The sequence below is a fragment of the Agelaius phoeniceus genome, chromosome 14, assembly GCF_051311805.1.
Source record: "Agelaius phoeniceus isolate bAgePho1 chromosome 14, bAgePho1.hap1, whole genome shotgun sequence".
NCBI classification, from domain to species: domain Eukaryota; kingdom Metazoa; phylum Chordata; class Aves; order Passeriformes; family Icteridae; genus Agelaius; species Agelaius phoeniceus.
The window spans coordinates 1,082,466-1,104,788 of record NC_135278.1 but is presented as its reverse complement, the minus strand read 5'-3'; the positions used below and the strand labels follow the sequence as shown (position 1 = coordinate 1,104,788).

General features: G+C 46.3%; 1 long non-coding RNA gene across 4 annotated transcripts; it reads left to right on the top strand.

The window, feature by feature from the left end:
- Nucleotides 1–3,717: 3,717 nt before the first annotated feature.
- Nucleotides 3,718–12,283, top strand: LOC129125962 (uncharacterized). 4 transcript variants are annotated; one of them, XR_013184258.1, is made up of 5 exons: nucleotides 3,718–4,900; nucleotides 10,026–10,220; nucleotides 11,104–11,237; nucleotides 11,664–11,853; nucleotides 12,002–12,283. It is a non-coding gene; the product is annotated as an uncharacterized LOC129125962 (long non-coding RNA). The 4 variants fall into 4 exon arrangements; XR_013184259.1 differs by lacking the exon at nucleotides 3,718–4,900 and adding an exon at nucleotides 8,526–8,741; XR_013184257.1 differs by lacking the exon at nucleotides 3,718–4,900 and having other exon boundaries at nucleotides 8,881–10,220.
- The last annotated feature ends 10,040 nt before the right edge of the window (nucleotides 12,284–22,323 follow it).

Sequence of the window (22,323 nt, the reverse complement as noted above, 5' to 3'; positions counted from 1 at the left end):
CAGGGCAATTCTGAAATTGACTTGAGCTCTTTTCCGTGTTTCTTAGCAGGTGAACTGAGATACTTCTAGCTTCAAGGCAAGGCGTTTGACAGCTGTCTCAAAAAGGCTCGGGCTGTTGGATGAAAAGGTGAAAAAACTGAGGCAAATGGGGGAAATTTCACTTCTGGTTTATGTCATAGATTCAGCCAGATGATCAACAAGCATTAGTTTTATGAGGTACCAGCGTAGTCTTTCACTCTTGCAGATCCCCAAAAGCTTAAACCATCCAGCAGCTTCTTCCTTGCAACAAGTGCCACAGCCAAAAGCCAGGCCTGGCCGTCACCTTCTCCTCGCAGCCTACAAACTCTGCCAAACGTACCGGTGATTCTCACTTTCCTTCTCAGCTACATGGACAAGCACATCCTCTCCGAGTCCTTAGTGAAACCAAACAGCGGTTCACCTTCAAACAGCTCAGTGTGCCAGGACAGAAAGATTTCACTGACCTGTCCCCTTGCCTTTTCCTTGCAGCCTTTTATTTTCAGAGCACACACCGAGGCATTGCACTTTGCTTCTCAGCGGAGTGCATTGCCATATTGCTGGAGTCCCACACGTCCATCTCCTTCTCGCACAAACTGCTTCTGTTGAAACGTGCTCATGTGATGTGCCTTCCTGCTCAGCTATTCACACAGTCACATTCTATGTCCTGCTTGCAGTCTGAATCTAAAAGGAGACGTTTCTGACTATGTCTCACAGACACAGATGTACCAGGATGAAAAGGTTGCTTGGACCTTGCCACTTACTCTTGAAAACATCCATTTACTCCACAATCAAGAGACAGCTTTCTTTGCTTTACATCTTGCAAACTTCATACACATACACACACACGAGAGCTATGCACTTTCTTTCTTTCTTAGCTGCACTCACCTATTTCCCACCCTGACCTCTCTACCACTTCTCCTTCGGCCTTGCTGTGCATGGACATTTCCTGTTAAGATACCCATTGTGTTGCCTATCCCTCCCCCACATTGCCTTGCCTTTCCTACCCAATCTTGCATTTCCTTGTCATTGCTGACCATTCCTTTCCTTTCCTTTGCCTTCCTGACCCATGCATGTCCTTCCCTTGCCCTTCATACCAACCCAGTGCCTTGTATTGACTTGCTCACCTATCCTTCTTTTCCTTCCCATTTGTCCAGCTCCAATCTTTCATTTCCTTCTCCTTCTCGGACTCTTATTGCCTTGCCTCCCTCTCTTTTGTGTTGCCTGGCAAAGCCACCACTTGTCTTGCCTTGCCCTTGAACCCCTTCCTTGCCTTGCATTACCTTGCTCAACAGTCCCCCACCTGGAACTCACCACCCCTCTTTTTTTGTGGAATTTCTTCAACTTGCATTGCCCTGCCTGCTTCTCCTAGTATTCTCCAGGCTTCCACTGGCTTTTTTTCTCAAGGCCCCAGTGTTTCAGGGAGCATGTGAGAGGAAGCCTGGAGGAGATCACATGCAAGCACACCGATCTGTCCTGACAGCTTTCTTCTGACATCTATCCTTACATGTCTTGAATTTTGGACACGAAGGTCATCTTTCACCCTTGGGCTTCAGGAGCAGAATGACAGTTCTTTTGCATACAAAAGAAAGCAGGCAACCCAAGTGTCTTAGGTGCAGATTAGACATGACCCATGCAAGATCAAGGCTGGACAGAGCGGTCCGTCCGGGCCGCTTTTGTGTACCAGCAATCTTTGAATGGACCTGCCACTTGCCTTGCTTTGGCAACCAACCAGTTTCCTTGCCTTGTCCTGCTGATTCTCCATTGCTTTGCATTCCCTTGCATGCCCATGCCTCACATTTGACCTGCCTACAGTTTTTCCTTGCCTAGCCCTTCCGGTTACCATCAGTTCCTATGCCCAGCCTTGCCTCTAACTTCTGGCACTTGTCTCACCTACCATTCCATTTGCTTTCCCCTCACGGCTTCAGTCTTGCCAACCTGTCCCTTGACTTGCCTACAATTGCCTACACTTGCTTTGCATTGCCTTACCTGCATGGAAGGCAAGGCAAAGAGTGATAGGCAAGGCAAAGCAAAGCCAGGAAGTTATTGGAAGGGCTAGGCAAGGCAGACATAGGCAAGCAAGCAAAGCTAGGGTAGGGTAGGCTAGGAAAACTAGGCATGGTACTGGAGGCAAGGCAAAGCCAAGTGACTTGGAGTGCCTTTCCTTGCTTGGGAGGTAAAAGATATGGTGGCAATGTCGGTAGGGCAGATGTGAATATAATGTGAATATAATTATACAAAGTATAAAAATATTTTGATATCGTTTAAAAGAAGGTGGTTTGTTGTGTTTATTTGGTTAGAGATGGGGTTTTTATTTGGACTAATAGAATTCTAATTCTAATTCTAGAAACATAAATCTAACTATAGAAATATACAATCAATACAGAAAAATATTTCTAAAAACACAAACGAACGACGCCGCCTTCGGGGGAATCGGACGAGCTCGGCCGAAGCAAGGCGAGAGCGGCCGAACCTGACGACCTCGAGCGAACCGCGGCGAGGCTTCCGAGGCTGCCTGAAGCCAAGCGAGCCGAGCTCAGGCGAAGCGAGCCTGCTGCTCTCGTGCGCGCTGCTTAGCGCCAGTGCGCTCCCAGCCTAATGAGCTCCTGCCCGAGCCCGCGCTCCCGTCGTGTCCGCGCCGAGCCGAGGCGAGCGGAGCCGAGGCGCGCCGAAGAGGCGAATGCAGGCGACAATAGCCGAGTTTAGCCGATAATAGCCGAGTTTAGCCGAAGAGCCGACTCGAGCCGAGCGTCTCCGGAGCGAGCCGAGCTCCGCCGAGCGCCGCAGCATCCCGGGCAGGGCGAGGCGCCGGGCCGGGCTCGGGGTGCAGCCGGGGCTCTGGGAGGCTTCCCCGCCTGTCCCTCTCTCTAGCCCTCCTTCCTTCTCCCCGTATTCGCCTTCTCTCGCTCCCTTTCCCCCATTCCCTCTCCCCCCACAAACCCGGCTCCTTCCTGTCCTGTCCCTAGCCAGCTACTCCCTTCTGTTCCCCCTCTCTCCTTCCTCTGCCCAGCCTCCCTCTACCCCCGTCCCGGGCTTTCCCTTCCCGTCCCGCTTTCCTCCACAGCCCGACCTCCCTCGCCGCCCTTTCTCATGCCCTGCTCTCGCTTCTCTCTTCCCGTGCCCCGTTTCCTTCTTTGCCCCGCAGCCGCGGGGCTCGGGCTGCCGGAGAATAAAGCCCCGAGGGCCGGAGCCCGGCGCCCCTGGGCCCTTGCGGGAGTCCCCGCGCGGGGCCGGAGGCTCTCGGCGGATCCCCCCGTGCCGCTCAAGCAGCGCGGCCGACAGCGCCGGAGCTGCGGCTTTGCCGGCATCGCGCTGAGAGCGGCCCCCGCTCCGTGCCGGGCCGTCCCCGCCGTCTGTGCCGCTCCCTCTCTCGCTGCCCCTGGCCCGTGACAGCGAGGCTGGGCAGGAACCTCAACCCTTCTGGGGGCTGCCCCCCCTTTCTTGTTGCAGCAGAATCCCTTGCTGGGGCCATGTACATGTGGAAAGGGCTTGGGGGAAGCGCTGCGCTGCTGTCCGGGGCAGTCGGATTCGTTCTGAGCCTTCTTTGGGGGTCAGGGAAAGGCGAGGTGAAGACTCGGGGCTCTGATGCCGTTGGGGGCAGCCCAAGGTGCCCGGGAGAGGGAGCCCCACGGCGGTGCAGGAGCAGGTGGGGGGCGGGCGAGGGGGGGGGGGAGGGGGAGGGTCACGCTGGGTGCCGTCCCCCAAAGGGACCCAAAGCTGCCACCAAATGCACAGGGAGGGGTGAGTGGGTGTAGAATGCTAAAACCTGACAAGGTATTCGGTTTTCTAGGTATTGCTAAAGAATAGGAATTTGTCTCTGAACTCAGCTGGGGAGAAACCCTCTCTATGCACTCATTTGTTTACAGGAATGTAGGAAGTTCCGACTGGAGATGGGTAGTAGTTCTGAAGATATTGCCGTGAGGTTTTGATCTAGGAACGGACCGAGCTGTGCCCTGGAACCCTCAGAACAGCTGCAGGGGCTGAAGGCGATAGAAAGGGCTCTCTGGCACCTTTTGCCTCCGTTCTCTGCCAGCGCCCAAATCGTGTCGCAGTCCCGGAAGAGGCGCTTGTCATCCCGAGAGCCAAAAGGAAGACCTGTAAAATCCCAGCTCTGCCTTGTGTTTCGTGTGGGTTTTTTACTTCGTATTTATGTCATTACAGAGAGCAAGGAAAGAAGAAATGTGACCGGTTCCCACTATTGCTGTCTGAAGGCTTTTTTGAACGGCTGCTGTATTTATATTCTCTTTTTCCACTCCAAGCTTGACTTTTCCCCTCGTTTTCCGAGCTCTGCTGCATTGGGTGTCCCAAGGAGGGCGGGGTTCCTCAGCAGGGCTCTTAGGAGGTGGCGCTGATTCTGCTTTTTCTGAAGGCGTCTCAAAGCGTGCTACCAGAATGACAGTTTTGTGCACTGGAAAGCTTTCCCTCAGTGCCATCAGCGCACGTCCGTGTCTGAATTGTGGAAGCAGACGGACTAAGAAAAGCCAGCACCCGGAGCAGATTTCTGTTGGCTCTGTGTCTGTGAGAAGCGGGCTGTGTGCTGGACGGGGAGAGGCGCTGTTGGGGAGTGGCATCAGCGCCAGGTGTGAGCTGTGAGGATGATGGGGGGCTCGGAGCAGCCCCAGGTGTGAGCTGTGAGGATGATGAGGGGCCGGCTCCTGCCGAGGGGAGGCTGTTTTAGGGGGAGGCTTTGCCTCGGCTCCCTTTTGCATGGAGCTGCTGAGTAGAGGGGTTCATGGGGGGCTCCCGGGGCTGTCTCATGGAAGGACTGCGAGAGCTTCTCGCAGCGTCTGGGGGAACACCTGGATACGCGCTTGGATACGCGGAGCATCGCTTCAAGGAGGTGCCGAGGAACGAATCTTTGTGCCGGGAAGCAGCAGCCGAGCAGGTGAGCGCGTGTGGATTTGGAGCGGGGACTTTTGTCCTTTCCCTTTTCAATTTCATCTTGCCAGTCCCCGCTCCCCCAGGAACAAAACCGGAGCTTGTGAAGACAAAAGAAATGAAGGAGAGGCAAGCAGCTACTCTCCTAATATTGTCTGTGTTTGAACTGGGAGGGATCCGCCTTCACTTGCGGTTTTAAGGGTGTTGATTGAAGGAAAACCTGCCATTTTCCGGCTGTTAGTGTATCCCAGGGGGGAGAGGGAATCCCTGCGTTCCATTTGAACGGGAATGGGAAAAGTATTGTTGTCATCTGATGGGTTTGATTTGAAGGCAGCCAGCCCATTTTCATTCCCCTAAGGTTTAAATTGAGGGGACAGCGCTGGTGTCCCTCCTTTTCAAGGGTTTGAATTGAGGTCAAAATCCCCCTTTCCACATCGCTTGAAGGATTTCATTGGAGGAAAGCCCCTTCCTTTCTGCTCTCCTAGGGGATGAACTTGAAGGGGAGAACACATTTCTTTGCCCTTGTTGAAGCGAGGTGAGCGCCGCCTGCGGCGTCAGTTTCGGGGTTCAGTTGCGGGAAGCCGCAGCTCTGGCAGCGTTTGCAGGGCTGCAGTCGGGCTGTGCCGCTGCATTTGAGGGCGCTTCTTGTGGCCGCGGCCCGGCCCGGAGCGTTGCCGCTCGGGAGCGCTGCCGGCCCGGGCCGGGCGGGTGCCGAGGCGCACGGGGGAATTTGGCGCGGCAGCGGCGGAGCCGCTTTGCCGGTGCGAGCCGCCGTGCGGAGCCGAGGGCAGCTGGCGCCGGGCCGGCCAAGGGCGGCAGAGGCGGCGCGGGCGCTGCTGCGCCGGCCCGGCCGGTGCCGGCCGCTCTGTCCGCTCCGGGCGCGGGGCTCGGGCGCCGCCGGGGCCCCCCGGGCAGGGGGAGCGGGCGGGGGGGGTGGGGGGGGTGTCTCCGGGGCGGCGCCGCCCCTGCGCGCCGGAGCAGCCGCCGGAGGAGCCGCTTTGCCGCCGGGAGCCGCGCTCCGTCCGGGGCCGGCAGCGCGGGGTTGGGCTGCCGCAAGTTCTTGGGTGTCGTGGTTCGGAGGGGCTTTGTAGGGATCGATCGCACGGTTTTGTTTTGGTCGCAGTGGGTGTGCGCTAAGGGCTATGGCGTTCTTCCTGACTGGTACGGTTCTCGGTTCAGGTGGTGACGATAAAGGTTTGGTTTGAATTGAATTTTGTAGTCGGATATATTTTTTGCCGGGCTATTATGTTTTTAAAGGCGTGCAATGGTTTTTACGGGTCGTTGCGTGAAGCAGCGGCCCGGATTTTAATTCTGTTTCCTTTGACGTATTTTGTTGTTGTTGATCAGTTTTATTTTTGGGAACGTGGGTATTTATATGGTGGGTCTTTTTAAGTAGTTTTTTTTATTTGGGTAGTTATTTTCTTATTTTTTAGTGGTTGAGATTTTTTTTTTATTTCGTTAATTAGTTCGCTTTCTAAAGTTCGTTTGACAGAGTATTGCTTATTCTTTGAGTTAGTGTAGATGTAGAATTTTGTTGTTTTTTTTAATAACGATCAGGGTCAGTGGCACTGTTTGGAGTTGAGTAAATTGGTTTGGTTTTTTTTTAGAGGCTTTTGTGATTTGCTGCGTGTGTTTCTCAAGGGTTTTCTTTTCGTTTGGTTCCATTTTTCTGATTTGGTGAGAACTGTTAGTGAAAAGAGTGTTGTGTGTTTTTTTTCGCTGGCAGTTGTTTGGCTGGTGGAGGTATCTTGATGGTTTTGGAAGATATTGGTGGGAATTCAATGCTGTTTGTTTTGTCATTGTATTTAGGAATTGGATTTTAAATGTAAAATTCTAAGGATAGCTATATTTAAACAAAACAAGTAGATGTGTAGAAATGGGAATAAACTTTTGTTATGATCTATTCTGTCTATATTTAAAATTTAACAGGTAACGTAAGTCATGATATATTCCAATAAGGTATTGTATTTTTAATAGAGTATTGTGTATGTTTATAGATATAGAAACAGAGATGATAAATATAAACACAACTCAAACGAAATTTTAAATATAGAAATGTATTGCGAATCTATGCAGATATAGATATAAAATTATTAAAGAATTGTAAATATAAAGTGACATAAATCCATACAACACGTAATACAAGTAATACTGTATATATCTTATTATAATATATTATAGGAAATAGCTATAAATATAGTACATCACTATGATATAATATATAAAACATTATAGATATGGTAAATATAAATACAACAATATTTTTTAAAGTATTTTAAAATAAAGGATGGTTTTGTTTTTTATTTGGCAAAAGCAGGGTTTTTTTATAAAAACTACAAATACAAATAATATAAAGGTAGAAATCTAATTGTAAAAATATTTCATGAATACATCAAGATTGATATAAAAATTGAAAATATTAGAAAAAATAAGTTGTAGCAGTAGATATGGTGCATAATAAAAATAATAATTTATCTATATTATGTGAATAATATATATATTATATCTAATTATGAATATAATGCATCAGTATAAACTGTGAATATAAATGTGAATATAATTATGCAAGCTATAAATATGAAAATATTTCAATATAGTTTAAAAGAAGGGTTTTTTGGTATTTGTTTGGGTAGAGATGGGATTTTTTTTTTTAATAATAAAAGTATGATAGAAATCTAAATCTAAGTATAGAAATATACAATAAATACATAATGATATTGATACAACCACAAAATATAAATAAATACAGATAATAGGAATAGACATAATAGATTGTATAAATGACATAACGCATCAATGTCCGGTATAAATATGCGTGTGAATATAACTAGGAAAACTAGAAATATAAAATTTATTTAAAGAAGGTTTGAAAGAAAGGGGGCTTGTTTGGTTCTTGTTGGGTAAGAGGCAGGTTTTTGGCATTTATTTTTAGAGGAGTTTTTTGGGGGGGATCGCCCCTGTTCTTTTTTGCCACCTTCCCTGCCAGCAGCCCCAAGGCGCGCGGCGCCCCCGGCTGGGGTGGGCAGCAGTGCTGCCGCCTTGTGGGCAGAGCGCGGTACTGCAGCCCGCCATGGCCAGGGAGCCCTCTCGGGTGTGACGGACTTTGTTTGACCTTCTCAAAATGGTGGCCAAAAGGGCGGGAAAATGGAGGACCCTGATCTGTCTTTCCGGACTGCCTGCACGGAACACCGACGTGGCCCGGACGGGATTTTCTGTGGCGTTTCAGGTGTACTCGACACCGGCTGTGGGCTCAGTGGCGCCGCGGACGGGCGTATTTCGGCGGGTTTCTGACAGGCATCTGTGTAACCGCCTCTCTCGGCCGAGGGGGTCCTCTCCCGGCCGCCATCGTGGGAGTGGCGTGTTGCCAATGTCATGGAGTTTCTTTGACCTTCTCAAAATGGCAGCCAAAAGGGCGGGAAAATGGAGGACCCTGGTCTGTCTATCTGGACTGCCTGCATGGAACACCGACATCGGCGCAGCCCCAGCGGGATTTTCTGTTGCATTTCAGGTGTACCCGACACGGGCTGTGGGCTCAGCGGCGCCGCGGATGGGCGTACTTTGGCGGGTTTCTGACAGGCATCTGCGTAACTGCCTCTCTCGGCCGAGGGGGGGGTGGGGGGGGTCTTCTTCGGCCGCCATCTTGGGGGTGGCGGGTCGCCAATGTCGTGGACTTTCTTTGACCTTCTCAAGGTGGCGGCTGAAAGGGCGGGAAAATCGCGGACCCGGGAGTCTGCTGCCCTGTGGCCAGAGTGCGGTACTGCAGCCCCCCGAGCCAGCGCCCTGCCCCTCGCCGCTGGCTGCCGGGGGCGGGGCAAGGACGCGGCTGCTGAGCGAGGCAAGGGCGAGGGGTGAGAGCAGGGGGCGGGTGGGGTGGGAGCAGGGGGCAGGCGGGGCGGGGTCGGTAAATGGCTGGGAGGGGTGAAGGACATTCAGGAGCGCAAAAGGGACATGATGGCTGAGAAGAATGGCCGGGGGGGGCGGGGGGCGGCCCGGCGGTGCCGCTTTTGGTGGACGGCGGAGGCGCGGTCGCAGCGCTCTGCGGGCCGGGGGCAGCGAGCGGGGGCGGGCGAGTGCTGTCGGAACAGGGCTGCACCCCCTGAGCCCGCGCACGCCCCTCTCCAGGCGGTGGAAGCGATGGCGGGCCGGAAAATCCCGGCGGGGCGGCGGCGGGCAGGCGGCGCAGGAGGCGGAGCGGGGTTGTGGCGCTGCCCACCCTTTCTGCCGCCAGCTTTGCAAGGTCAGACCAGTCGCCCGTCCCGTCCCACTGCCTCCCGGTCCCTGTAAACTTCTCTCTGGCTTCACAGGTCCGTGCTGGAGAGTGGGAGAAAGGTCCCTGCTGCTTGCCGTGTCCTTGGTGGGCAGAGAGCTCTGACCTTGGCTGGATGGGCTGCTGAGTATTGGATCAATGGGGATGTGCTTTGATGCATTTAGTGACCTTTACAGATTTCTTTCCCCGCTTTTTTCAGTTCACAGAATCATGGAATAATTCAGGTTGGAAGGGGCTCTAAAGATCACCTCATTCCAAGGCTGCTGCCACCACGGGCAAGGACGTGCTTCCATAGAGCAGCTTGCTCAGAGCCTCATCCCAGAGCACCAATGGGCCTTGAACACTTGCAGGGATGGGGCAGCCCCAGCACCTCTGAGCAACCTGTGCCCTGTGCCAGCCAGGTGCCAGAGGAGGAAGGAAGCCCTTCCCACTTGGAGCAGAGGCTGCTGCAGCTTGGCGTAGCCTTGTGTCACCGAGCGTGTGAGACAGAAAGGCCCTTCCCTTGGAGGGGTAACAACACTCAAAGCTCTTTCTCGGGAGAAGCAGAGCAATGGAACGCCAAAGTAGCCTTCAGTTCTTCCAGCAGACTTGGGAACAACTTGAAGGAGGAGCAGAGCTGGCCTGGTGCCTGCCAGCTCTGCAGGCAGTGGGCATGGAGAAGCTGCAATTATCTGTCTTCTTGGCTGAGGCTTTATAAATGAGGCGCTTTTCTGTAGTTCCTTTTCAGGCATGACGTGCAAGTTGCCCCTAGAAGTCCAAAGGCAGCTGTTTTCTTAGCAGAAGGAAGTCAGGAGGAGGCAAAGCCAGCAGCTAAGTCTGGATAAAAAACTTGGCTAACCTCTTTTCCCCCCCCTCCTCCAAACAGGCAATTGTGAAGCACTCAGCAGAGATCTGCGCGGGAGGAAAAGCAGAGCCAATCTCTGAGAACTGACGTGCAAGCTCTGGTGAGGACGGCTGCTCCCCCTGGCCTTGGTGTGGGACCTCCTGAGCTACCATTCCTGAGGCGGGAGTGTTTCTCCTCTCATCCAGCCAAGCCAGAGACCTCCTAGGGAACGAGCAGGTAAGGTTGAAGTACCGAGATCTCCCAGGTAAGAAGTGACACAGCAAGAGGAAATGGCCTCAACTTGCAGCAGGAAAGGCTTAGATTGGATTGGAGGGAAAATTTCTTCACTGAAAGGGTGGTCAGGCATAGGAGCAGGCTGCCCAGGGAAGTCCCCACGCCTGGAGACATTTCAAGGATGTTAAGATGTGGTGTTTAGGGACCTGATTTGGGGGGGCAGCTTGGCAGTGCTGGGGCAGCAGCTGGGCTTGATGACCTTAGAAGGCTTTTCCAACTGCAAGGATCCTATGGTTCTGGAAAGCCTTGACCCCTCTGGCTCTAACACAGCACCTGGATGCTGACAAAATGAGGCTGGTCATAGAGCCTGGAGGTCCCTGTCCCACAGGGAGAGGACAAGCCAGTGTCACCTGCAGGGAGGGTCTCGTCCCTAGAGAGCCGTCAGTGACTCCGTCCCTGCCCGGGGCTCTGGGTGCACCCTCCGGAGGGGGGACACCTGGGAAGGGAACCAGGTCCATCCATGCGGAGCTGCAGGGCTTGCAGGCTTTGGGGCTTTGCAGCTGTGTGCCTTGTCACAAGGTGGCAGGGACGTGACACTGCCTGGCAACGCCGCTGGCCTCGGATCCTTGCTGCTCTCATCCTTATTCGATACGGATTTAGCAGCAATCTTCTGTCTTTTCTTTCAAACTGTCCTTGGGAGAGTTCAAAGAGAGGGTCATAAGTTATTTCAAAGCCTACATCTTCTACCTATTGGCACTCAAGAGAAAAGACAAAAACCTGCTTTGCATCCTTCTGCCTGGAAGTCATTGTGACACAGGGAAGGGAGGAAGGGGCTGGCCGGGGTCAGCCTCTGCTGAGCCTCAGCTCTTGCTGCTCCTGCTCACAGGGTAAACCCAAAAGCTGTTGTGATCAAAAACGCAGGCCGCCCTTCTGTCCTGAGTCACAGGGGCCGTTTTTCTGAATGACTCAAGATGGGAAATCATTCTTGGAGCTTCAGAAGAAAAAAAAAACCCCAAAACGGTAGGTACATTTGTAAGAGTGTGTATGTACATACATTTCCTTCGGTGAAGAAGAAAATCTTAGAAATATCATGTCATGTCTGGCTTCTTAGAGAAGATCCTGAACTCTGGGCGTCTGAAAGCAAATGGCTGTGCATTTATAGGAGCGTTTCCCTTCTTTTTATATGCCTCCTCCAGTAATCTTCTACCCTTGCCCATGGCAAGGAGAGTGTGGTGATTTTGCTGCTCCGCTCTGCCAAGGGTGTTGCAGGCTGTGTAGCAGGGAGTGAGGCTTTTGTGGCTGCTCATCAGACATTTTCCTACAGCCTTCTCCCTGCAATGGTAAAATGAGACTTGTGTTAGTGAGCAGTCAAGTAGAGCAGGTAACATTAGAAAAGAATTGTTTCTGAGCTGCTGTTCACTAGCACGTGTTTCCCCTTTCTGGCAGAGTGCAGCCGCCCAAGAAGGGATTTTTTGTGGCTCAGCCAGATGTGCTCCTGCCTCCCGCTGAGACGGAGCTGAGTTTGCATTCCAATGTCTTGGAACAAGGTTCATGGGAAGTTTTCTCAGCTCTCTAAGGCACGGAGCCCTGGAGCCAAGTAAGCCTGAGCTGCGGCATGCTTGCTGTGAGCCTTGAGGTGAGCGCGCATCATTGCGGGCTTGGGATTGATTGAAATGCGCTAAGGAAACCAGCTCTAGGGAGGGAGGGAGGGAGGGAGGGAGGGAGGGACGGAGGGAGGGAAATGCTCTCTTAACATGTGCCAATTCTTCTGTCAAACTCATCAGGGCAGGACAGCGTTCAGACTGAAAGTGTAAGAAGATGTGGAGTGAGACAGAGAATCTGACAGGAGCACTGGACTCACAAGTGCACGAATTTTGCTTTTTGCTTGGATTTAAACTCAGAAGTTGTAAAGAATTTGGGAAGGAGAAGGGACATTTCAGAAGGAGAAGAAGAAAAAGAAGTTGTTGTTGTTACAGCCCGGCAAAATCTTTGGTTCTAGCTAATAAAGGAAGTTAGTTGAAATAAAAAAAAGAAAAAAACGTGGGTTTTTTTCCTTCACTGTTCTATTCGTTGGTGGTATATGGTGTGTTGTTTTATTTCTTGGTCTTATTAACTCTGTGTAAATAGTTTTTTGAGTGAAGCTAACTTTCTGGATGGGTTGGTTTGTATTTGAGGTAGGATTAATTTCAAGAGGCTTCTTTCCTAGACTTCTGATAGGTATTACTGGGATTTTGGTTTTGTTTACTGTATGTATCAACAGAGAGATTTGGTAGGGCCAGCTGGGCTGCTGGAGTTTTGGGTGTTAATTTATTGGATGGCTTTTGTTAAATGCAGTTTTTAATTGTTGAAAGGGTTTTTAATGTAGTGGTTTTAAGGCGGTTTTTAAGAATTGTTTGTATTGTTTCACGTTGTTTGTAGTTGGTGTATGATCAGGGATATGGTGGAACTTCTTGAACGTTCTGGTTTTAGCGTTCCTAAGTTCCGATTTCTTTCTGCTCTGCTGTTTTGTTTCTGGTTTTCTTTTGGGGGACAGGGGCATTTGTACGGTGGGTTTCTAGAGGCAATATGTCTTTCAATTTGGGTAGTGATATTTTTTAGTATTTTAATAGTTTCGATTTTTTTATTTTCATGCTTTTAATGAGTTGTTTTAAAATTTTGAAGATAACCTTTATAGATTATTGGTTATTATTTGTGAGTTAGCATAAAGGTAGAGCTTTGGGGGCATTTTTTAGTAATGTTTAGGGTCACTTGTAGGGTTTTGAGTTTAGTGAGTTGGTTGGATATAATTTTTAATGGGTGTTTGTTTTTACTAGCAGTTCTGTCATTTTCAATGTGTATCTGAGTTTTTTGGGTTTTTGAGCCATTGGTTTAGGAGGAAGTTTATGATGAGAATGTACGGAGCTTTTGGGCTAGTTATAGTGGGATTTCAAATGTCTTGACAGTTCGGTTGATTTGAGATTTTCTTAGGGTTAAATGTTGTGGGGTCTTTGTTCTGTTAGTACTAGAAATAGGTTTTGTTTGGATATGCTGCAATGGGATGAGTGTGGGCTGCGTACCAGTGCTGACGAAGGTGCAGTATTTTTGTGGTTCTGATGCATTAGGTTAATGAATTGATATGGTCTAATATATAGATTAAAGTAGAAATAAATATAAATATAAAAATAAATATAAAATGATAGTTGTAAACATAAATATAGAAAACAAATAGATAAACACATAAAACTATACTATATAGTATATTATTGTAACATATGATAATATATAGAAATGATAGTCTATTATATATATATACAAAGATATATAAAGATAGGTTGTAAATATAAAAATATTTAGATAGAGTTAAAAGAAATGGGGGATTTTTTGGTTTTTATTAGGTTATAGGCTGTTTTTTTTTTATAAATAGAAATAATATAAAAATAAAAATCCAGATATACAAATATATAACATATATACCGATATCTCTAAATATTTAATATAAAGAAATAGAAGTAAAAGAATATATAGGATATAAAAATAATATATCTGTTATTATATTAAAAGGTATTTTCTCTAATATATATAATACCTTCAAATATAATAAATAAAAATTATAAATGTAAATGTGAATAGAATTATGAAAAATAAAATTATTTTTAGAATTTTAGATATGGGTGAAATAAAGAGGTGTCTGGTTTTTATTTGGTTGGAGGCAGGGGTTTTATTTGAAATAATAGGAGTATTATAGAAATGTGAATCTTAAGATAGAAATCTATCATAAGTATAGAGAGAGAAATTATGAAAATATGGATATAAATTTAAATCTAAATCTATGTAAGTAATATGAAGAGTTGTAGTATAGAATATAAATGACCTTATACGGCAATATAAATGATAAATGGGAATAGAAATATAAAAATATGTAAATATAGTTTGAAAGAAAGGGATTTTTTTGGCTTTTATTCTAGTAGAGGCAGGAGTTTTATTTTAACTAATACAATGTTACAAAAGTAAAAATCTTAACACAGAAATAGATAATCAATAAATCAAAATACGTATAAAAATATATAAGTATGTCCTTGCAATAGATGTAATAGAGAATGTAAATTTATTTATAAATTGACATTTATAGAGATTAATGTATAAGTAAGCAATACATATTATAAATATAAATGTGAATATAAATATGAAAACATAGCAGTAAAATCTATTTAAATATTGTCTAAAAGAAAGGGTTGGGGTTTTTTTGGTTCTTATTGGGTTAGAGGCAGGGTTTTAATTTTAAATAATATGAATATAGATATTAGTCTTACCCGTTTCTAAATATTGAGATAGATAATCAAGATATAAATATATATAAATATAAAATATAAGTAAATATAAATAATAGGAAGAGTTGTAATATAGAATACAAATAACAGTATACATTGATATACATTTTAAATGTAAATCTGAATATGAACCTGAAAAATACAATTCTAAAAAATATTGAAATACAGTTGAAAAGAAAGGGGTTCTTTTTGGCTTTAATTTACGTAGAGGCAGGGGTTTGATTTTAAATAATGTAAACGTTACAGAAGTAAAAATCCTAACACAGAAATATATATTAAATATAGAAAGATATGAATGAAAAGATAGACATAAATAGAAATAATAGGAACAGATGTAAAATAGAATATAAATTTATAAATAAATCTGAAATTATAAATGTAAAGATAAACATTATACATCAATATACATTTGAAATATAAATGTGGATATAAATATGAAAATTTTTTTTTTTACAAATTTAAATACAGTCGAAATAAAGGGGTTCTTTTTGGCTTTTATCCGGGTAGAGGCAGGGGAATTATTTTAAATAATATAAGCGTTACAGAAGCAAAAATTCTAACAAATATATACTTACTATATAAAAATATGTATAAAAATATAGAAAATAATTTAAGTACTAGGGATAGATGTAATATAGAGTATAAATTTATTTATAAATAGAAATGAATAAATATACATCAATATACATTATACACTAAAGAGAGTGTATTTCACATATTTATATGAAAGAAATAAAAATGAACTTGCCCAGCCCTACAATTCTTTAATCTTTGAATGGTTATATTAGCTCCTTGGCAACTGGCATTTGTAAGTCCATGCAAGTGTGCAGAATTTGCACTATGAGATGATGCCAAATGAGTCACGCCTGTAGATTAACTAGGACATGCAAAGCAGAGAGGAGGGAATGAGAGCACAAGAAGAGAGTACACAAGAAGAGAGTATAATCTCCTTTTTATCTGCAACAGGGCTAACACCGTAGAAATCAAAATGAACACAAATCCTCCTGGGGTAGTTCTTGCAAAAAACAAAGACTTCTTTTTGTGTTCACAGATCACAGTAAAATGTGGATGACAAAACCAGGCCATTAAGTCACATCCAGTATGAAGCAGTATGAAAGAGGAAAGCAGCTGAGAGCGTCAACCCTGCTGAGTAGTCTCAGTATTCTTCTCGACATTAGCAGAAATTTGAAATGAGTCTCTGAAAATTACAAAGGAGGCAGAAGAAAAGGGAGCAATGACTCCTCTGGCATAGTGTTTCCTAACAGGGATCTTCAAAATGTAAAGATTGTATCATCCTTTCAACTGAAGGAAGGTATTTAAACAACAGGAAGGAAATGGCATCACATGCTAGAAAGACTCTGGGCAGTGTACTTCTAGACAGAAAGGCCACTGATGGAAAACCGACTAAACTGGCACCAATGCAGCAGCATTGTATTAAAGCCCAAAACTACCCACCGCTTCATTCTTTGCCATTCCGTTCATATGGACACAGCAGCTCTGCAACATTCCTACTGATCATCTCCTTGGCAAACTGGGAGTGAGGGTCCCTAGTGATGCAGAGTCCCCAGGCAGGTGCAGAGGAGAGCTGCTTTTTTGCAAAAACCATGCTTTTGAAGCACTCAGGCCTTTATCAGTTCCATAGCTTTAAGCCATAACAAAATTCATTCAACCAACCATCATACACCACGCTGTGAACACGTGATGATTCTAGAACTTGTTGATCTACCTCTGATTCAGCGGCCTCACCTTCCCATAGTCCTTTTCTACTTAGCCAAAGTAACAGGCCTCAGCCCAAGGCCTTCCTTTTGTAAGCTTCTACCTATATGCAGCAGCAAACCACTACTTTCTTCCGTGCCAAGAGTTTAAGTAGATGATTTGCATCTGCCCTTCCGGTGAAATATAATGGGGAGAGAAAATCCTGTCGGAAATGTTCCGTCATTCAGTTTTCTAGACAGGTCAAATCAAAAGAAAAGCAAGCTATAGGATTGTGTACTTGCTCTTACAAAGCACCTGCTGCCCTCTGACAATGAACTAGCAGAAAACCAGCAAAAATAAGACTTGAGGCAAACAACCCTTTGAAGGGAATAATGACATGATAAAGAAAGACAACACATTTCCAGCTTGTCGAGATACTTGAAACGTCAGCAAAGGCTTGAGGGCAAAGGCTGAACGAATGGGGAAAGGTTACAAGAATCCCAAGAAAAACATGACCAAAGATTAAAAGAATCCCAACAGGTCAACTGACCTGTTGAAGTTTTCAGGAAATCAGTGGCTGCTGATTTAGATAGGCCATTCAAGTTCATTTACCTGTGCACCTTCCACTCCTTTTTCACCTGTCACCATCACAGGGTGAATTGGGACCATGGAATCACAATTCTTTGGATTCTGTTCTTAGCTTTAGGAGACAACTACAGCAGCTGAAGTAGCTGTTACTGATGTTACCCAGGAACACAGAGTTGACACATTTCATTCATGTCCAATCACAACTAGCAATACTAAGAGGATAGGATTGGCCTCTTTTCATGATGCTTTTCTTATTTTACAGCCTGCTATGATTCTGCTGAAACTTTTTCATTAGCTTGTCTCTAAAAAGGAGAACGTCCAATGTCCCTCCCTACTGGTGCAGGTTTACCATTTGGTTTGTCGAGTCTAAAAATGGAATTGGAACTAGCAGGAATTACTGCTTAAAGCCTCCCGTCCGTTCAGACAGTCTCAGGTCGATAAAAGCCTAGATGTTATTGGCTAAATACTCTGTTTCCCCCAAGAGCGGACGCACGCAATTTAATCCAACTTTTTATAACAAACTCCAATAATACAGAATCCAGTCATACAAAAGCGTCACAAAGAAGCAGGAAGAATTATCGGACCATTTAGGGTAGCAAACTTCTCACCTTCTTTTGGAGAGAGCATAATCTGCTAGCTGAAGTAACAAACTTGAGGACAGAAATCGCCCTACTACTGAGAAGTTGTTGACAAGGGAACCACCTAAGCTGTGTGACTTTCCCTTTTCTATTCATTGGTCAAGCCTAGTAGCCTAAAATTTACGGGCTCAATCAAAGACAAATGCGATCTAGTCAGAGGTCTATGAAAAGTCCAAACCAAATCAGAATTCTTCTTAGACAATGGAAATGGAAGCAAAGCTACCAATTTCCTTGCAACATATCCCTAAAACTCATTCCTTTCTAGTCATAACTAATGTACAGCCACTAATGTATAGCCAATCAGGAAAAGATGAAACTTACAGATGTCAGCAAGGGAAGGATTTGAAAGAACTCTTCCCATTATTCATCGTCTAGACAGCAACTATCATTAAAATCAGAGCCCTTTTAGTAGGGCTTTCCTTGTAGGAAATTCAGGACTCCAGGACAACGGAGCAAGAGGATTAAGCAGAAGCCGTTGATGGTTGACATGATGCACTTACACATTCTAAATCTCTGCACACGCTAGGCCCGCATTTTTATCTTGGTGCCTTTGTTATGTCCACGCATTCTGTGTGCACCACTCAGAAGATACGTTTGGTTACAGTCCAGGCGCTTTGCTGCCCCCCGTTATCGAGTTCTTGTAGTCTTGGAATTTGGTTTCTCAGCTTCTCTTTCTTATTTTAGCACGGCTTATGTCTTAGTAACCTTGATGAATTCCAGAGGGCTCTGAGAAAATTCTGATAAGAACATATTCCAGCTGGATGGCTGGTGCACCCTTTAGTCTAAGAGGTTCAGATACATTGCTACAATTTCCCCCTTCTTCATCTTGCACCAGCTGAACCCTTTCCACCGTATTTTCTTCCAAGACGCTCACCAGTTCCATGATGCATGGAATAACAAGAAGCAATATAATAATGACTACTAGTAACAACAAAGTTCCCTTTACAAGATCTTTCAACCATCGAGTTGTTTCCCATCTCTCAAACCGTTCATGCGTAACCCTCTCATTCCCAATCAATTTCTTCATGTTATCTTGTCCTTGTTTGAGTTTCCAGTGAATGACTGCAGAATGGTTAGAGAGGTTCAAAACACACATTCCTTCAAAATCCTCACGCTCGTGCCCATGTGCTAACAAGAAAGCTAGAGCAGCTTTATTTTGCAGTGTGCAATGACTAATGGTTTCTACACCAGTGAGAAGCTGATTTAAAATCGCTGATCTTACCTTGTTTGACCACCCAGCATCGCAACTTATTAAGCATACTCAAAGCTTGACCAACAGCGACGCCTGCTGTCAGGAATGGCAAAATTAATCGAGAGGAGCGCCCAAACCTGTACACAAATGAGGCAAGGGCGTCTTAAGCTTATGCTTCTTCTTTCAGATCCCGGGAGGGGAAAAAGCGAGTTCATCGCGCACAGAGCATTGTGCCGGTGGCGGTACGCTCCGGTGAGGCGCATGTGCCGAAAGACGCCCGGGACACAATGCCGGTGTTGTAAACATTTGTTTTTCGCGTTTCGAAGCTGCTGTTCGCCGAGTCTCCCGGAGGCGAAGAAGCGGCTCCTTCGCACAAAGAGCATTGTGCCGAGCGCGGTGAGAGCTGGAGAGTGGCTTTTGGCAAAAGATGCCCGGGGACCAGCACTTAGCTTCGGAGAGCTGCGTATCTGCGTCTTCTGCGTGTCTTGCAGCTCAAGACACCGCAAAAAGCTTTTCCACCATACCTTGCAAGGAGAAACTGTGCCAGTAAATAAAACATCCCGGATCTTGTTCTAAAAGATGCACATAGGTATTCGAATTGTTGAACAAGAGGAAAGGATTGTTGTTGAAAACTCCTTTTATTCGAATATATTGTAAAACGAAAAGGAAGGGGAGTGGTAAAGTACTCTTTTCTATTTGTTTGAAAGATGCTCAGATTTTGCTGGTATTGGGCGGCTTGCAGCTTCGCCTTTGGGAAGGTGCCGCTCTCTCCGTCTCCCGGAGGCGAAGAAGCGGCTTCTTTGCGCACAACACTGTGCCGAGCGCAGGGAGCTCTGGAGAGCGGGTCTTGCCGAAAGATGCCCGGGACCGGCTCTTAGCTTCGGAGAGCTGCGTATCTGCATCTTCTACTTATCGTTCAACACTCAGCAAAAAGCTTTTCCACAATATCTTGCAAAGAGAAATTGTGCCAGTACACAAAACATCCACAATCTTGTTCTAAAGCTTGCACGGAGGTCTGCAAAGAGTTTTGCAAGAAAGAGATAATAATTGTCCAAAACTCGTTTTTTCGAATATAATAACAATGGAAAAGGCAAGAGAGTGGTAAAAACCTGTTTAAGTCTGAATGCTGCCCACACTGTGCCTGCGTGGTGCGGCTTGCATTTTCGCCTTTGGGAAGATGGCGGTCTCTCCGTCTCCCGGAGGCAAAGAAGCGGCTTCTTTGTGCACAAAATTGTGCCGAGCGCAGGGAGCTCCTGAGAGTGGCTTCTGCCGATAGAAGCCGGGGACGGGCACATAGCTTCGGAGAGCTGCGTATCTGCGTCTTCTGCCGCTCAACACTTAGCAAAAAAGTTTTCCACAATATCTTGCATGTAGAAACTGTGCCAGTAAAAAAAACATCCAGGATCCTGTATTAAAAGGTGCACATAGGGATTCGAATTGTTGAACAAGAGGAAAAAACAGTTGTTGAAAACTCCTTTTATTCGAATATATTGTGAACGGAAAAGGAAGGAGAGTGGTAAAGTACTCTTTTCTATTTGTTTGAAAGGTGCTGAGGTTATGCTGGTATTGGGCGGCTTGCATCTTCGCCTTTGGGAAGGGGCCACTCCGCAAAAAGCTTTTTCACGAAATCTTGCAAAGAGAAACTGTTCCAGCACACCAAACATTCAAAATCTAGTTCTAAAGCTTGCATGGAAGTCTGTAAAGAGTTTTGCAAGAAGGTAAAATTGTTGTCCTAAACTTGTTCTTTTCGACTATAATAACAATGGAAAAGGCAGGAGAGTGGTAATGTACTGTTTTCTCTAAGTCTGAATGCTGCCCACACTGTGCGTGTGTGATGCGGCTTGCGTCTTCGCATTAGGGAATCTGCGGCTCTCTCGGTCTCCCGAAGGCGAGGACGCGGCTTCTTACAACACAGAGCATTGTGCCGAGGCAGTGAGCTCCTGAGAGCAGTTTTTGCCGAAAGACGCCTGCGACGAGCACTTAGCTTCGGAGAGCTCCGTATCTGCGTCTTCTGCATGTCTTGTAGGTCAAGACTCAACAAAAAGCTTTTCCACGATATCTCGCAAAGAGAAACTGTGCCAGTACACAAAACATCCACAATCATGTTCTAGAACTTGCACGGAGGTCTGCAAAGAGTTTTGCAAGAAGGTAAAAATAGTGGTCCAAAACTCGTTTTTTCGAATATAATTCGAAAAGGCAAGAGAGTGGTAAAAACCTCTTTAAGTCTGAATGCTGCCCACACGGTGCCTGCGTGGTGCGGCTTACATCTTCGCCTTTGGGAAGCTGCCGTTCTCTCCGTCTCCCGGAGGCGAGGAAGCGGCTTCTTCGAACACAGAGCATTCTGCCGGGGCGGTGAGCTCCTGAGAGTGGCTTCTGCCGATAGAAGCCGGGGACGGGCACATAGCTTCGGAGAGCTGCGTATCTGCGTCTTCTGCGTGTCTTGTCGGTCAAGACTGAGCAAAAAGCTTTTCCACGATATCTTGCAAAGAGAAACTGTGCCAGTACACAAAACATCCAAAATCTAGTTCTAAAGCTTGCACGGAGGTCTGCAAAGAGTTTTGAAAGAAAGAGATAATAATTTTCCAAAACTCGTTTTTTCGAATATAATAACAATGGAAAAGGCAAGAGAGCGGTAAAATACTGTTTTCTCTAAGTCTGAATGCTGCCCACACTGTGCCTGCGTGGTGCGGCTTGCATCTTCGCCTTTGGGAATCTGCCGTTCTCTCAGTCTCCCGGAGGCGAAGAAGCCGTTTCTTCGAACGCAGAGCATTGTGACGGTCGCGGTGAGCTTCGAGAGCGGCTTCTGATGAAAGAAACCGGGGACCGGCACTTAGCTTCGGAGAGCTGTGTATCTGCGTCTTCTGCGTGTCTTGCAGCTCAAGAATCCTCAAAAAGCTTTTTCACCATATCTTGCAAGGAGAAATTGTGCCAGTACACAAAACATCCCGGATCTTTTTCCAAAGATGCACACAGGTATTCGAATTGTTGAAAAAGCAGAAAAAGATTGTTGTTGAAAACTCCTTTTATTCGAATATATTGTGAATGGAAAAGGAAGGAGAGTGGTAAAGTACTCTTTTCTATTTGTTAAAAGGTGCTCAGATTATGCTGGTATTGGGCGGCTTGCATCTTCGCCTTTGGGAAGCTGCCGCTCTCTCCGTCTCTCGGAGGTGAAGAAGCGGCTTCTTGGCGCAAAACATTGTGCCGAGCGCAGGGAGCTCCTGAGAGCGGTTTAGGGCGAAAGATGCCCGGGACCGGTTCTTCGCTTCGGAGAGCTGCGTATCTCCGTCTTCTTCGGCTCTTGTCGTTAAACACTCCGCAAAAAGCTTTTTAACCATACTTTGCAAGGAGAAACTGTGCCAGTAAATAAAACATCCCGGATCTTGTTCTAAAAGATGCACATAGGTATTCGAATTGTTGAACAAGAGGAAAAGAAAGTTGTTCAAAACTCCTTTTATTCGAATATATTGTAAATGGAAAAGACAGGAGAGTGGTAAAATACTTTTTCCTATTTGTTTGAAAGGTGCTCAGATTATGCTGGTATTGGGCGGCTTGCAGCTTCGCCTTAGGGAAGCTGCTGCTCTCTCCATCTCCCGGAGAAGAAAAAGCGGTTTCTTCGAACACAGAGCATTGTGCCGAGCGCAGGGAGCTCCTGAGAGCGGTTTGGGGCTCTTCGCTTCGGAGAGCTG